We start from the raw sequence: 15,958 nt of genomic DNA on the forward strand, positions 1-15,958 counted from the left end.
TAATGCAAATGGGACATACTGTTTATTTTATAATTTAGATTTTGTATAATTTGCTACTTAATGCGTCTTATATGTTCTGATTTCAGGATGAGAGATTTAGACTTGTATATGTTAAATTATTATGTACTGTGTTTAATTTGAGATGTCTCTGGTTGCACTATGAAATGCACTTTTCCGCGCATGCCGTGTGTCCATGTTACTTTGTCACCTTTTTCACCCCTAACCAGTTTGCATGCCTGTATACAAATAAATTTGCCTTGCCTAATTATGCCAAGATTTCTGACTTGATTTGTAGCTGTAAGTGACATTGTGCCATTTCTGTTTTTGGCCCAAAAAAGATCATTTCTTTCTTCCCTACATTTAGCTGGAGAAAATTCTGGCACATCCATTCATTGATTTGATGAATGCATTTACACAGGGAGACTTCGGGACTATAATCATGCTGGGACACAGAAATGTAGAATTATGTGTCATCTGCATAGGTGTGAAAGGAGGCGTCATACTGTTCCATGATCTGAGCTAGGGGAAGCATATAGATGTAAAATAAAAGTGGTCCAAGAATGGACCCTTGAGGAACTCCACTAGTGAATTTGGTTCGTTATGACTGATGGTTTCCGATTGACACAAAAAAATCCCTATCATGTGAATAAGATGTGAACCACTGAAGAACAGAGTTAGTGAACCCTACTGTTCCAATCTGCTGAGTAGTATTTTGTGATCAACCGTGTCGAATGCGGCACTGAGATCCAATAGTAGCAGAAGACATGATTTGCCTGCGTCAGTATTCCGACGAACATCATTTAGGACTTTGAAAACTCAGTCTCGGGGCTGTGTTGATAAGAACCACTAGTGTAGATCAAGCACTATGAGAGAGCTAAGTTCAGTAAAAATGCCATGAGACTTCCTCACCACCATCTTCAGCTTACAATTTGGAATTCTACCAAAGCACAAATTCAGGCAAAACCTGGGAAATTTATCCATCGTCAAGCAAGATTGCAACAAGAAAGAGAAGTCTCAACAAGGCGTGATAAAACATGAAACATTACCCCCCAAAAATTAATTAAAAAGTGACTGGAAAAAAAACGCTAGCATGTTCCAACGCAACTCCGTTCATCAGTAGTAGGCGTCAGGTAGGTGCCATGCCGGCTGCCGACACGCAGCTGCGAAGCATCAAGCTGGAAATCCCCTCATTCTCACTCGTGAACGTGTGATGATTTGCATTTGGGATATTTGGCCACATGTGGACCCGGCATGTGGTTGAGGAGGCGTTTTGGCTGTACGCGACGGAGAGCGTGTTATCGAAGTCTATCTTTGGGCTTGGTAAAATTGGAGCGAGACCGAGCTCTTCGTTGTAATAACACACAAACGCAGTTCATAGGCAAGGATGAGTGTTTATACTAGGAAAGCCACTTTTTCCCTCTCTCACATTCTTCATCCTTACTTGAGAATGGACGTCATCTTCACTCTTCCGTCTGCTTTCTCTCTTCTGCCTCGTGGCTCGCCAGGCCTTCCCACTCGCCACCCACGCGTTCTCGAACTCCAGCCGCGGCCATTTCCTTTTCAGTGCCTTTAGTTAGAATACAAAAACGCTTCATTAATTCAGTTCATTTCTGGAAGCAGGATTTTACCGTTTTCATGTTCATTATGCTAGGATTGACTGTCAATAATACAAGGGCGTAGGTTTGGTCTCAACATTGGTAGGAACGATATAACATATCAAGATATCCAAGGAGTGATCTACATCTGAGGCATACTAGATTACCTCAAGACTCGAACTGAACAACTCTGATGAAATTATGATGTGTGATTTCATTTCACAGATTTTTTTTTTCCGTGTCAGTTCAAGTGGATGTGCATAGCGCCCATTTTTTTTTGTCTTTTAATAAATGGACTTGCACTCTGAAGCCACCGCGTTGCATTACTGAGACTGCTAGCTTGACTGCGTTGTTCCTTGTGGAGGCTGTCCTGACCGCAGTAGTTTTGTAGGTCAGCAAGTTCACGTAGTTTAATGTTATGCTAACTCTGATGCAGGTTGGACTTTCAGTAGCAAAATTAGTGGTTTTCCCCCCACCTCCACAACATTGATGTCTTTTTACATTACTTGCAGTAGCTGCTGCTGGCCCAAAAAACTTCGATATTCCTCGCCTTCGACGGGGACGGAGGAGGCGGTATGTTGCCGACATTAATCTGTCAGAGCTGTGTGACTGTGTGTTGGGGGGGAAGACATCTGCCAATCAAACGTATTTTGAGGGAGGGGAATGGATTGGCACATTCAGCATGTAAAAAGGGATGAATGTAAGTGAACATAATGAAAATAACTAGGGCTGTCAAAATTATCGTGTTAACGGGCGGTAATTTTTTAATCAATCACGTTAAAATATTTGACGCAATTAACGCACATGTCCTGCTCAGACAGATTTAAATGACAGTAGAGTGAAATGCCCACTTGTTAATTTTTTTTATGGAGTTTTGCCACCCTCTGCTGGCGCTTGGGTGCGACTGATTGTATAGGCTTCAGCACCCATGAGCATTGTGTAAGTAATTAATGACCTCAACAATGGCAGGCTACTAGTTTATTTTTTTATGGAAAATTTTACAAATTTTATTAAAATGAAAACATTAAGAGGGGTTTTATATAAAATTTCTATAACTTGTACTAACATTTATCTTTTAAGAACTACAAGTCTTTCTATCCATGGATCACTTTAACAGAATGTTAATCATGTTAATGCCATCTTGTTGATTTATTGTTATAATAAACAAATACAGTCCTTATGTACCATATGTTGAATGTATATATCCATCTTGTGTCTTATCTTTCCATTCCAACAATTTATTTTACAGAATATATATATAGTTTACAGAAACATATGGCATATTTTATGGATGGTTTGAATTGCGATTAATTACGATTAATTAATTTTAAAGCTGTAATTAACTCGATGAAAAAATTTTATCGTTTGACAGCCCTAAAAACAACTTAATAATGGTAGGGTCAATTCTATCCTTACAACATATGGGAAGACAATCTAAATTACATGTATAACTGACTTCATTAGTCTATAATGCAAAAAAGGTTGCTTAAAAGTTGGTAGGGACAATTTGTGCACGAGTTTTTAAATAAAAACAAAAAATTGAGAAATAAAAGAGAATACAATTTCTTCTTTTCTGATTTTCACTTCGGACCTGCAAAAAATTCCTTTTGTGTGTTCCAATCGACTGATATACCCATCTATCCAAAAGATGGCTACATCTGTCAATGCCAATGCCAAAGACAGCCATAAACATCAATGCCAAAAGCCGCTAATTCCATCAATGCCGACGGGAAGTGACCCAAATTGCCCTTAAATCAATAGGATGTGATCCAGTATTAACAGGAAGTGACCCGGAAATACCCAAAAATCAACAGGAAGTGACCTGGAAATTCAACAATCATCAACAAATGTGATGCTTGGTACTGTGTTTTTTTTCTTCCAAATATAGTTTTATGAATAAGTCAAATAAAAAGTTAATAAAAACAAAATGAACATAACGGAAAACATAGTTTGTGATGGCTCACAACGATATTATCGGGTAGCTGATAATATCGGCCGATAAAAGCATTTTAAAAGCTGATAAAAGCCGGTTGCGGGATGATGACAGTCGCCTCCTCGTTGCAGGCCCCGCCATTCCTTCACCTCTTTTAACGCACCACGTACATTATACCCCACGGGGGGGCTTCAGCAAGGGGCGGTGGGATGTGCGGCTGGGAAGAACTTCCATGCTGGGGTCTCACTTCCCTCATCCGGGCTCTCCTATTTTAATGCATACACTGCACTTTGTTCCCACACAATCCCATCACAGTGATGGGTAATGCCTGCCTGTCAGGAACCTGGCAGCCACATTCATAGGATGTCTAAGATATGCTTGATTGTATGACCATTATACTCTGCGGGTTATATAAGTTTGCTCTCCCAAGCTATTATGAAGAATACAGTTTTAGCCCATAATCATGTGCTTACATTTTTATTACCGGCAATTGCTCACATTCTGCTGATAAATAGATACACACACGTATGTTGATTCATCACACAACGTCTCAGTACTTTTCCACCAAGCTACTTCGAGTGCAAATGTGTGTTCAAAACAAAGTTATCTTGCTCGCTCAAGAGTGTGACTGTTAATTTAATCAAGAGTGTGACTGTTAAATCAATGACTAGAATAAGGAACTTTGCTCGATCGAAACTGCCACGTTGGACAACAGTGTTGTAACTATATTCCGCCCAGCAAGAAGCCCTCAATAAAAGTCAGCAGCGGAGAGTCCGGAGAGAGACCTCGGGGAGATTCCGATTTGGCACGTTGCGCTGTCCGACTCTCCCCAAACTGCAGCTTGGTAAAAGTCTACTCTCTGACTCCTGCCTCCTTGTGTCCTGCCTTTGTCACCTCGCTCTGGGTCAACAGCTAAATTGAAGAAGGTGTTTTAGACCCAACATTTCGTAGGTGGGTCCCACACTTTTCACTATGGCATGGCTACCGGGGCAGGCTTACTCTTCGCCTAGGCTGCCAGTTGCGGTGGTCAGCGGGGTTGGGACTCAGGCCCCTTGACGCTCTCCTGCTTCTGCCTTCCCATGTCTTTTCTACCTGGGTGTCCTCATCGGGCCCCAGCACGAGTCGCTGGCTGAGTGAGGGTGTCGCCCACTCCGGGTGGGGATCCTGTCCTGCTCCGGGCCTAGTGGGCCGTGGGGGTCCCGCAGTGTGCAGTGTTGGTTGGGGGGTTGTGGCGGTGGCTGGAGGGCCTGGAGGGTGGGCGGTGGTGGGGGCCACCCCTCATCCCTTCCCGGAAGGCCTGTTAATGGGGGCGCGGATGGTCCCTGGGACGCCCCTGGGTCGCAGGGAGATGGCAGCGGCCCCCTTGCTGGAGCTGCGGTAGGAGGTATGGGCTGCGCTGGCTCACTCCACCAATTGGCTGGGGAGGGGCCATGGCCCTGGGGCGGCCACCGCTCAGCATTTCCACTTGGTTGCAGGACTATCACAGATCTGATGGGATTCACGCATGACTGGGTGCAATTAGCCACACTCAAGTATAGAGAATGTCGGTGCCAGGATTAGCGATTAGGCAGCATTGAATAGGATGTCAACATATCCACACACACAAGTGATTAACAAATTACTGTTTTCTAGACCTCACATTGGTGATTTGCGTACATTCCATTTTTCCTTTTTGACTCACCCGCCATCCTATTCCTCCTCGGCCCCCCCACATGGTCTCCACAGTGAATACAATTACAGTAGCTAATAAAACCACTATTATATACATAGGTAGTGTAGGCGTTCAATGTAGAGGTGTCACGAAACATGGATTTTCCGTGAACGGATCGGATCGCTTGCCACGGTTCGTTACGTGAGTGATCCGCGGATTGGTGGGTGGGGGTGGCGGTGTTCGTGTGACGGCGGTATAGCGGCTGGAGGCAAGGCAAAAGCTGCTAATGCTAAACAATCGCTCATCGCCACGGCATTTAAGCAGCCCTTTGAGGCCGAATCTGCCCATTACAGAAGCGATTGCGATTTGGATATTTATTGCTGCATATTTGAGGCCATTTTCAGTTGTACAAAACAAGGGGTTTAGACTAGGGTTGTTCCGATCATGTTTTTTTGCTCCCGATCCGATCCCGATCGTTTTAGTTTGAGTATCTGCCGATCCCAATATTTCCCGATCTGATTGCTTTTTTTTTTGCTCCGATTCAATTCCAATCATTCCCGATATTTTTTCCCGATCATATACATTTTGGCAAGTAAGTACTGTATTTGTTAATTATGACAATAAATCCTCAAGATGACATTTACATTATTATCATTCCTTCTGTGAGAGGGATCCACGGATAGAAAGATAATAATTCTTAAAGGACAAATGTGACTTTGTATATTGTGACTAAATATTGCCATCTAGTGTATTTGTTGAGCTTTCAGTAAATGATACTGTAGCCATGCCCAAATGAATGAGGGAAAGTGGAACCATGACTGTGCGTAGTGCTACCGATTGATATATCTTCTCTGCGTTGGGAAATAACATAGGGTGTTAAGAAAAAGATCATTTACTACCTTGCTTCCCCACATTGCTTCCCACGATATTTCTAATTGGAGGGAGAGGGATGGTAAGGCTTTAGCCAATAAAAAAAAGGCTCCAAAGGCTTCCAAAATTCACTCTACTCATTTTACGCTGCATTTTAGCTCTCTATATAGGTAAAATGGTACCATTACAGATTGAGCGCGACAATGCGCGAGTGGGTCGTGCAGCGCATGCATTAATTGCGTTAAATATTTTAACGTGATACATTTTTAAAACAATTAATTAACGCCATTATCGGGATAAATTTGATAACCCTACCTTAAGCCTAAACTAAAGATTCTGGATGAGTGTAACATATTATGTCTGTAATGTTAAATACAATTAGAAAACAATTTAATTAAAACAAAATATATATATATATATATATATTAGGGCTGTCAAAATTAACGCGTTAACGAGTGGTAATTTTTTAAATTAATCCCGTTAAAATATTTGACGCAATTAACGCACATATGCCCCTTCTCAAACATATTAAAAGGACAGCAAAGTGAAAGGTGCACTTGTTGTGTTTTTCGGAGTTTTGCCGCCCTCTGCTGGCGCTTGGGTGCGACTGATTTTATGGGCTTCAGCACCCATGAGCATTGTGTAAGTAATAATTGACATCAACAATGGCGGGCTACTAGTATAATTTTTGATTGAAAATTTTACAAATTTTATTAAAACGAAAACATGAAGAGGGGTTTTTATACAAAATTTCTATAACTTGTACTAGTTATTATCTTTTATTTATTTTCTATAAATTTTTATAAATATTTATATATTTTATTTATTTAAATATTTATATATTTCATTTATTATTTTTATTTATCTTTTAAGAACTACAAGTCTTTCTATCCATGGATCGCTTTAACAGAATGTTAATAATGGTAATGCCATCTTGTTGATTTATTGTTATAACAAAGAAATACAGTACTTATGTACCGTATGTTGAATGTATATATCCATCTCGGTCTTATCTTTCCATTCCAACAATAATTTACAGAAAAATATGGCATATTTTATAGATGTTTTGAATTGCGATTAATTGCGATTAATTACGATTAATTAATTTTAGAGCTGTAATTAACTCGATTAAAAATTTTAATCGTTTGACACCCCTAATATATATTTTAAAAAGCATGTCCGATATTTTTTTGCCGATTGCGATACTTTGAAAATGACGTGATCGGACCCGATCGATCAGCATCCCGATCGGGACATCTCTAGTTTAGACATATGATGAATGTGATTGAGCCAGGCTATCATACCCCATCGCGCAACCACTTCAGTTAGAAAATCGTGCCACGCCTTTATGAATATGAAAAGGACAAAAATTTGTTTTATTCCTGATGCCTTAAGTTGCGCTCCCCATAGATGATAGCAAGACGCTATCTCACTGTGCCTGGTATTTCAGTGGCTAGTGAGACAGTGTTTTCTACAGCAGGGCACAAATTAACTGCAAACAAGTCAACATTCTCCTCAGACAATGCGGACATTCTTATCTTTTACAAAAATATTTTTTTGCTATGGAATTTCTTTGTTTGCACTCATTTTGGATATATATATATTTAACACGTGTGTTCTCTACAGTTAAAAAAAGATGTGCCGAAGATGTGCCTTCAATTGTACTTTAAGTTGTTTTGCTATTCACAGTCCATGTTTGAAACATGATGTGGCTGGGGACAGAGAAGTCTGGGCTTTCCTGCTGAAGCTACTGCCCCCGTGACCCGACTTCGGATAAGTGGGAGAACATGGAAGGATGGACCAGGGCTGGCCCAGGCCATTTGGGTGCCCTAAGCAAAATAATGCAAAGGGGCCCATATTTTTGGCCCACCATTTCGTCACAGTGTACTGTGAAACCAATACATGCAATCCAACCCATACGTCCATATTTTGTATATTAATCAGATTTTGTTGCACTGCATACTTCAAACTTCTTACACCAAATGATTGTTAGTACTTACAGTAGATAGCGCCAAACCTTTTTCTAAAAGAAAGAAGGATGAACTTTTATTTTTTTAAGCCTGTAATCAAGTATCAAAACTCACAAAAGTCAAATAAAGCAAACTGTAGTAAACAAAATGAAATATAAATGAAAGAATTGCCAGATTGGGCCCCCCTAGTGGTCAGGGGCCCTAAGCAGCTGCATAGTCTGCGTATAGGCTGGGCCGGCCCTGGGATGGACCAATAAATGTCTCCAAACTAAGATGACTGGGGTTTGTTATGTGAGCAGACCATTTGCATTCATGGTGCAAAAATTAAAGGAACAATAAATGATTAAAATATCATAAATTATAAACTTAGTTAAAACAATGAATTTTTGGGGTTGGACACTATCGGGATATCGGCTAAAAACTCATTATCTGACAACTCTATTGTTATTTATTTCATTGTCGTTAACTCATTGCCTGTCATTGACGTTACACGTCCTATTCATTTAAACTGGGAGTATTAGTGATGTCACCTTTAAGGCTACACCGTCCATACCAGTGAGAAAATGTCAATATTGTAGTATTCCCACACATCAAGACCCCTGGGAGGTGTGTTATTTCACCAATGAGTCAAGCAGGCCTACATTGTGGAAAGGAGGGTCTTTACCCATTGCTAAAAATAGCTCATTATGACAGGAAAAGGGGGGGGGGGGTCCCCAGTTGTGTGTCAAATGGGTTTATTTTTGCTTTGCTTCTTTACTTTATTGATCTGTTTGTTTTTCTGGCGGGAGCATCTTCCCACGATCCTGGCGAGAAAAAGTGTCGTCATCACACGTTCACAAATATACTCAAACGTATGCACACACACTCTCTCACTCACACATGTTGCAGCTGCAGTTTGTTCTGTATAAATAGTAAACGTAACATTGAGTTTACATTTGAGTGCAGATGTTGCAGGGATCACTCATGTGTTTTTTTCTTCAGTATTTCCAGAGAATTTGTAGTGTGTGAGACCTCGGTTGTTTGGTATTGTCATGATAAAGTCCGCAGAGGGGACACTTGTTTGTTTACTGAGTTAGAGTTGAGCGCTTCTTCAGACTACTGGAAAATGATGACACTTTTCCATTTAGTGTATCTCTCTTTGTGGTTTAACTCATTCTTAACACTTTGTCTTTTTGCTTTGGCGTCTTTTAGGTTTTGCATTTATTTATTTTTAAGTTTAAGGAAAATGTTTCTATTTAAAAAAAACATTGTAATTATATTTTATATTAAAAAAAACTACAAGATTATAAATATGATTGTGAATAATCATAAATTATATGAATAAATGGTTACATTTTTATTAACTTACCTTTTTCAACATTTTATTTTTATGAATTATCATATTTCAGTGTCATTATATAGCACTAGACATCCACTCTTTTTAAAAATGTTTTTAAATTCTTCATCATTTAAGAAATAAAACAATTATAAGTATGTACACAAATAAGACTTAAAAATGCTTTTTTTTTTCAATATTAGAAAATGATGATTATTAACATGACTAAGATATATAACAATAGTTAGATTAAGAATTTTAAAATAAGAATTTGATTTTGAATTTTTAAAAAATGTGTTAATTTTTTTTTTTTTTTTTTTTTTTAACATTCTAAGTTAATTGACAGTTATACTTCCAATTCTTTAAAAAGGGAGAGCTGGGAATAATCAAATGATTTTTTTTTGGATTTTTTAAAAAACTTTCTTTAATTTTTAAAAATAAAAATATAATTTAAAAAAAAATCTCACATATAAGTATAAATAATTATAGAAATAATTCTTACAGTATTATAATACAATTTTATCATCGCTTTTCTGATTGCCTTCAATTCATATATATATATATATATATATATATATATATATATATATATATATATATATAAATGATGCGATTATAAATATGTTTTTAAAGCATAATAAAGTGGTGAACTACTCACTTTTTTTGCTTCAGTATTTTTCTGCCCCTGTATCTGTACTTTCACTTAAGTAAAAGTAAAAGCATTTAAGAAAATAACGAATATTCAAGTAAAAGTACAAAAATATTCACTTTAAAATTTGCTTTACAAGAGGTAAAAGTATTTTCCCTCGAAGCAAAAATGTGATATATGTATTATATATTTTAAATAAATATAAATAAATATATTAAATAACCGTACAGAATGGGAAAAAATAAAATTGACTCCAGTGAAAACAACTAACAAGCTAAAAAAAAAATTAAAAAATAGATAAAAAATCCAAAACTTATCTTAATGGCAGATTGCAAGCAACTACAAAGCTCATACCCCCCACCTATTGTACAAAAAGAGTGCACCCATTTGAAGGAGCGCTGCTCTCACTATTGTTTTTTTAATTGGTCAATATCTTGTTCACCTGCCCAATCTTGCTTGTACTCGAGTTGCTCTTTCTAGTGCCCAATAACAGTATAGTTACAAGGGGCTTTTAGATTACGCTGGAGGCATGTATACGAAACTATTAATTCACAATGAAAGAAAAACAAACAAAAGTAACGTTTAACGCAGCTGACGGTTTGAAAAGTACTGGAGTAAAAACTACAGATACGTGCTGTAAAATGTAGTAAAGTAAAACGTATCACTTCACATATTTGTACACAAGTACAGATACAGAAACACGTACTTAAGTACAGTAACAAAGTACTTTATTACATCCCACCAGTCATAATATAAACAACCACAGGTCATGCCAGGGTTATGACGTACCTGACTTACGTGATTTCAACTTTACGACGGGTGTCTTGTCCACTGTTTTTTTGCCTGCTCGCTATCAGGCTGCTAGCATATTGAGCAGCGTTTGTTTTCACCGCTGGACCGGTGCAACTAATAGCTGCCGTTTTCCTTGTTAATTTGCCCAAGATTTGGACGTTATTGTATTTTGTGGGTGACAATGCTTGCCGTTGGCCAGTGAAGCAGGGTGTGCTTGCCTTCACCGGCTGGCATCCGTGGCATGTGACAAGCTGCCCGATGTCGGCCGGTTTGTCCGCCAAGAATGAGCCATTTTCAGCATTCATTCCCCTGCTCCGTCCTGGGCGACGAGCACTCCAGCGGGAGTGCCTACCGGGGCAGAAGCAGGGGAATGATGAGCTGTAATAGTCCGCTGAAAGTTGCTTGTCGCCGGAGTCTGGCCGATCGGTAAAGGCGATTACTCCCGCCACTGTGCGTGACATGAGTCGGGGTAGTTTTGCGTGATTTTTCGTGTCCGAAAGGCGAGGAAGAGACTTGGAAGAGTCGCTTGGTTCAGGTTAGCATGTAGCCTAGCTCTCACGCCTCCTGTTTTGTTTACGCTCTTTCCTCAGTCTCAGAGTCCGGCAGGGAAATGACAAGAGCCGGACTAACGCCGGTGGCAACAATACCATTCGGGAGGTTTAAGAAGGCGGCAGTTTTGACCATTATGCAGTAATTTAGCCCTGTCTTACTGAATAAATGCATTTTTAATATTTCATATTCCATTTAGCACAAGACTTATTTGTCATGACCATACAATTTGTATAGCGATCGGGGAAAAAAATACTTAGATTCAAAGAATATCCTGTAAGAATATTAAAGAGATAAAACAATGAGGACATTTCGTGTTGCACAAGCGGTCTTCTCCAGTCATCAGCCTCATGTTTGTTGTCTGTCGCATTTTTCTTATTCTGAATCTTCCTCCTCCGAATAAGACTCAAACATATATGGCTGTATATCACATACTTCCTCTGATCGACAATATAGCTCGAAAAAGCAACACTTAAACCAGAATCGCTGAAAAACGCTTCCTTCTCCATTGGAATAAATGCTAAATCTGCTGAAATTGCTCTTTGTCTGACGTCATCGCCAAGATGAAGGCGCCAGGCCGCTATAATGACAGGAGGAACTAAACGGCAGGTTTAAAGAAGCATTTCTCGTCATCTGCGCTTTGCCAAATTGTTGTACAGTGGGGCAAATAAGTATTTAGTCAACCACTAATTGTGTTCTCCCACTTGAAAATATTAGAGAGGCCTGTGATTGTCAACATGGGTAAACCTCAACCATGACAGACAGAATGTGGAAAAAAAAAACAACAGAAAATCACATGGTTTGATTTTTAAAGAATTTATTTGCAAATCATGGTGGAAAACAAGTATTTGGTCAATACCAAAAGTTCATCTCAATACTTTGTTATGTACCCTTTGTTGGCAATAACGGAGGCCAAACGTTTTCTGTAACTCTTCACAAGCTTTTCACACACTGTTGCTGGTATTTTGGCCCATTCCTCCATGCAGATCTCCTCTAGAGCAGTGATGTTTTGGGGCTGTCGTTGGGCAACACGGACTTTCAACTCCCTCCACATATTTTCTAAGAGGTTGAGATCTGGAGACTGGCTAGGCCACTCCAGGACCTTGAAATGCTTCTTACGGAGCCACTCCTTTGTTGCCCTGGTTGTGTGTTTGGGATCATTGTCATGCTGAAAGACCCAGCCACATCTCATCTTCAATGCCCTTGCTGATAGGAGATGTTCACTCAAAATCTCTCGATACATGGCCCCATTCATTCTTTCCTTTACACAGATCAGTTGTCCTGGTCTCTTGGCAGAAAAACAGCCCCAAAGCATGATGTTTCCACCCCCATGCTTCACAGTGGGTATGGTGTTCTATGGATGCAATTCAGTATTCTTTCTCCTCCAAACACGAGAACCTGTGTTTCTACCAAAAAGTTCTATTTTGGTTTCATCTAACCATAACACATTCTCCCAGTCCTCTTCTGGATCATCCAAATGCTCTCTAGCGAACCGCAGACGAGCCTGGATGTGTACTGGCTTCAGCAGGGGGACACGTCTGGCAGTGCAGGATTTGAGTCCCTGCCGGTGTATTGTGTTACTGATAGTAGCCTTTGTTACTGTGGTCCCGGCTCTCTGTAGGTCATTCACTAGGTCCCCCCGTGTCGTTCTGGGATTTTTGCTCACCGTTCTTGTTATCATTTTCACGCCACGGGGTGAGATCTTGCGTGGAGGTCCAGATCGAGGGAGATTATCAGTGGTCCTGTATGTCTTCCATTTTCTAATAATTGCTCCCACAGTTGATTTCTTTACACCAAGCGTTTTACCTATAGCAGATTCAGTCTTCCCAGCCTGGTGCAGGTCTACAATTTTGTCTCTGGTCTCCTTCGACAGCTCTTTGGTCTTGGCCATAGTGGAGTTTGGAGTGTGACTGACTGAGATTGTGGACAGGTGTCTTTTATACCGATAATGAGTTAAAACAGGTGCCATTAATACATGTAACGAGTGGAGCCTCGTTAGACCTCGTAAGAAATTAGACCACTTTGACAGCCAGAAATCTTGCTTGTTTGTAGGTGACCAAATATTTTTCCCAAAAAATCACAACAATGTGACAACAGTGTGTTTTTTTTTCACATTCTGTCTCTCATGGTTGAGGTTTACCCATGTTGACAATTACAGGCTGTAACGCGTGGCAGGGCAGGATGAGTGCATAAAAGGTAAAAAAAAAGGGAGCAGACGTCCACTTATGCACTTTTAATAGACAAAAATAAATAAATCCAGCTCAACCACTGGTCACTCGGGAGTACAACGGACCATGTACACATGATCACACTTGACTCCCCAAAAAGTAGGTAGCAACTGAAGAAGAAAGTAAACATACAACATAAAGAGGCGCCACCGTGTGGTGGAGGTCCAAAGGAACAAAGAGGATCACAGAAGTGACCATTACATAGTCCCCCCAGATGAGAAAAAGGCTGTCCACAGCCGTACACAGCTGAAGATGAACCATAAAACAGCTAAACAGCATGCTATACATAGACAACTGTAAAGGCTGAAAGGCACATAGGGCAAAGACTATATGAAAAAATAACAAAAACAAATGCACAGTGTTTTTTTTTCTTTGAACATCAAAAGCTTTGATTAACATGAACCTCAATTTCAACAACAAACATGGGCAAATATGGTAACCAAATCAACACATGACAAACAAAGAAGAGCAGCACAAAACATGGCCAACAACCAGAAACGGCTAACTCCAGGTCAAGTCTGTCAGTGTGAAAGGCATTGGTCCATTCACGATTAGCCCAACCAGACGCCATTCCGGGGCAACATCTGGGCCTGAGGTCGTATCGCCTTGACGATCCAGGAAATAGACGGATCCCAAACCAATGACGAAACAGCGGTCGGACCATCACATCCAAGAAATAGACGGATCCATCTCACGTTAATGTCGCAGCTTGGGTCGGGAAAACTCCGATCCTCAGAGGCACAGGAATCGCAAACAACCATCCACGTGAGGCAGTCAAAGTCACCTTCGGATCCAAAGCTTGACAGAGGTCCAGGGAAAGACTGTTCGGGCGCCATTTGTAACGCGTGGCAGGGCAGGATGAGTGCATAAAAGGTAAAAAAAAAGGGAGCAGACGTCCACTTATGCACTTTTAATAGACAAAAATAAATAAATCCAGCTCAACCACTGGTCACTCGGGAGTACAACGGACCATGTACACATGATCACACTTGACTCCCCAAAAAGTAGGTAGCAACTGAAGAAGAAAGTAAACATACAACATAAAGAGGCGCCACCGTGTGGTGGAGGTCCAAAGGAACAAAGAGGATCACAGAAGTGACCATTACAAGGCCTCTCTATTCTTTTCAAGTAAGAGAACTGGCACAATTGGCGGTTGACTAAATACCTATTTGCCCCACTGTATATTGTTAAATTGTCTCAAAATATGATTATAATTCCAATAATAATGCTATTTAAGATTTTTTTTGTCATGTCATATGCACTTTAAAGGGTTAATTCCAATTCACGTGGAAATACGGGTGACGTCACCAGCGTAAGAAACTTACGCCGGGGACGACCTGTCATTCGATCCGATCACTCTTCCCAGTTCAAAAGAATTACACGTCCATCACCGTCAATGGTACTGAAAGAGTGAAGCACATGTCATTGCTGTCATGGGAGAAGAGACTCACCGTGGGAGTGGGAGCTACATAAATGTGCCTCTGTGTTATACGATTAGTGGAGTGGCACTGCGGAACAAATGCTGTATTCTGTCTAGCGTATAAAACCACATTAAGAGTAAGCGGATGTTCCATAAGATATACAAGACAGGGTTTGTATGTCATTCCCCTGGATGATGCTTGCGTCTATGCATAGAGGATTTTATGAGGAGGAGCGATAGGACCACCAGGAGGAGGGATTTTTAATAAAGTGGTGGTGGAGGGGAAAGTCCCTAAAGGTGGAGACCAAGGAGAAGTCAGGGTGTGAGTGTTATTGTTGGAAAAAGAGCTGGAATGGAGAAAAGTGCGTGTGTATGCTGCCAACGTGCTTTTCTGGCCACGTTTGTGTTTAAATGAGTCATTAAACACACCGATTGGTGTCATTACGTGAAAGACGAGACGCGTCTCAGCACCTGGATGGTGAACGTGTCGAGGTCGGATGGATGCTAAGCCGCTGAAAGTACCTGTGGGTGGTCTACGCGGCGTTCTCACCGGTTTTGTCTTCCCAAAGCTGGCGCTGAGCCTTGAAAATCAACCAACAGACTTCCCAAGTCGATGAAGAGGAACTTACAGGAGGATCTTTGTTGATGTAGTTTTGGCGCGCACATAGATGGTTGGGTGGCAAGAAGTCCCAAACATGATAGTTTGGGACGTCCCTGATTCGATCATGTGATCGGAAATCGGACAAAATCGCGTCTTTTTCAAATGTTCGGGGGAAAAAAATTGGGTTGTTGTATCACTACATTCTCTTTACATAGTTCACCCACGGAACAAAGATGGAGGATGTTGTGTTCTGGAGGGACAGCTTTAACACACGGTTTCCGGGTCGGACAGACTAGAGACACGTGCGGTTGCCGCGCGATACACCGGCTGAACTTGCCACCTACAACTCACACATTAAACATCGATAAAAACAAAACAAAACAAG

At 40.5% G+C, this 15,958-nt stretch overlaps 1 long non-coding RNA gene across 1 annotated transcript in view; it reads right to left on the reverse strand.

Moving 5' to 3' along the window:
• LOC130920091 (uncharacterized) overlaps nucleotides 1–15,958 on the reverse strand; it is a 182,399-nt gene that overhangs the window by 160,961 nt on the left and 5,480 nt on the right. The window contains exon 2 of the long non-coding RNA XR_009064105.1: nucleotides 1,442–1,567. This is a non-coding gene — a long non-coding RNA (uncharacterized LOC130920091). The remainder of the gene's footprint in view (nucleotides 1–1,441; nucleotides 1,568–15,958) is intronic.

Source organism: Corythoichthys intestinalis, chromosome 8 (assembly GCF_030265065.1).
Source record: "Corythoichthys intestinalis isolate RoL2023-P3 chromosome 8, ASM3026506v1, whole genome shotgun sequence".
In the NCBI taxonomy this organism is placed as follows: domain Eukaryota; kingdom Metazoa; phylum Chordata; class Actinopteri; order Syngnathiformes; family Syngnathidae; genus Corythoichthys; species Corythoichthys intestinalis.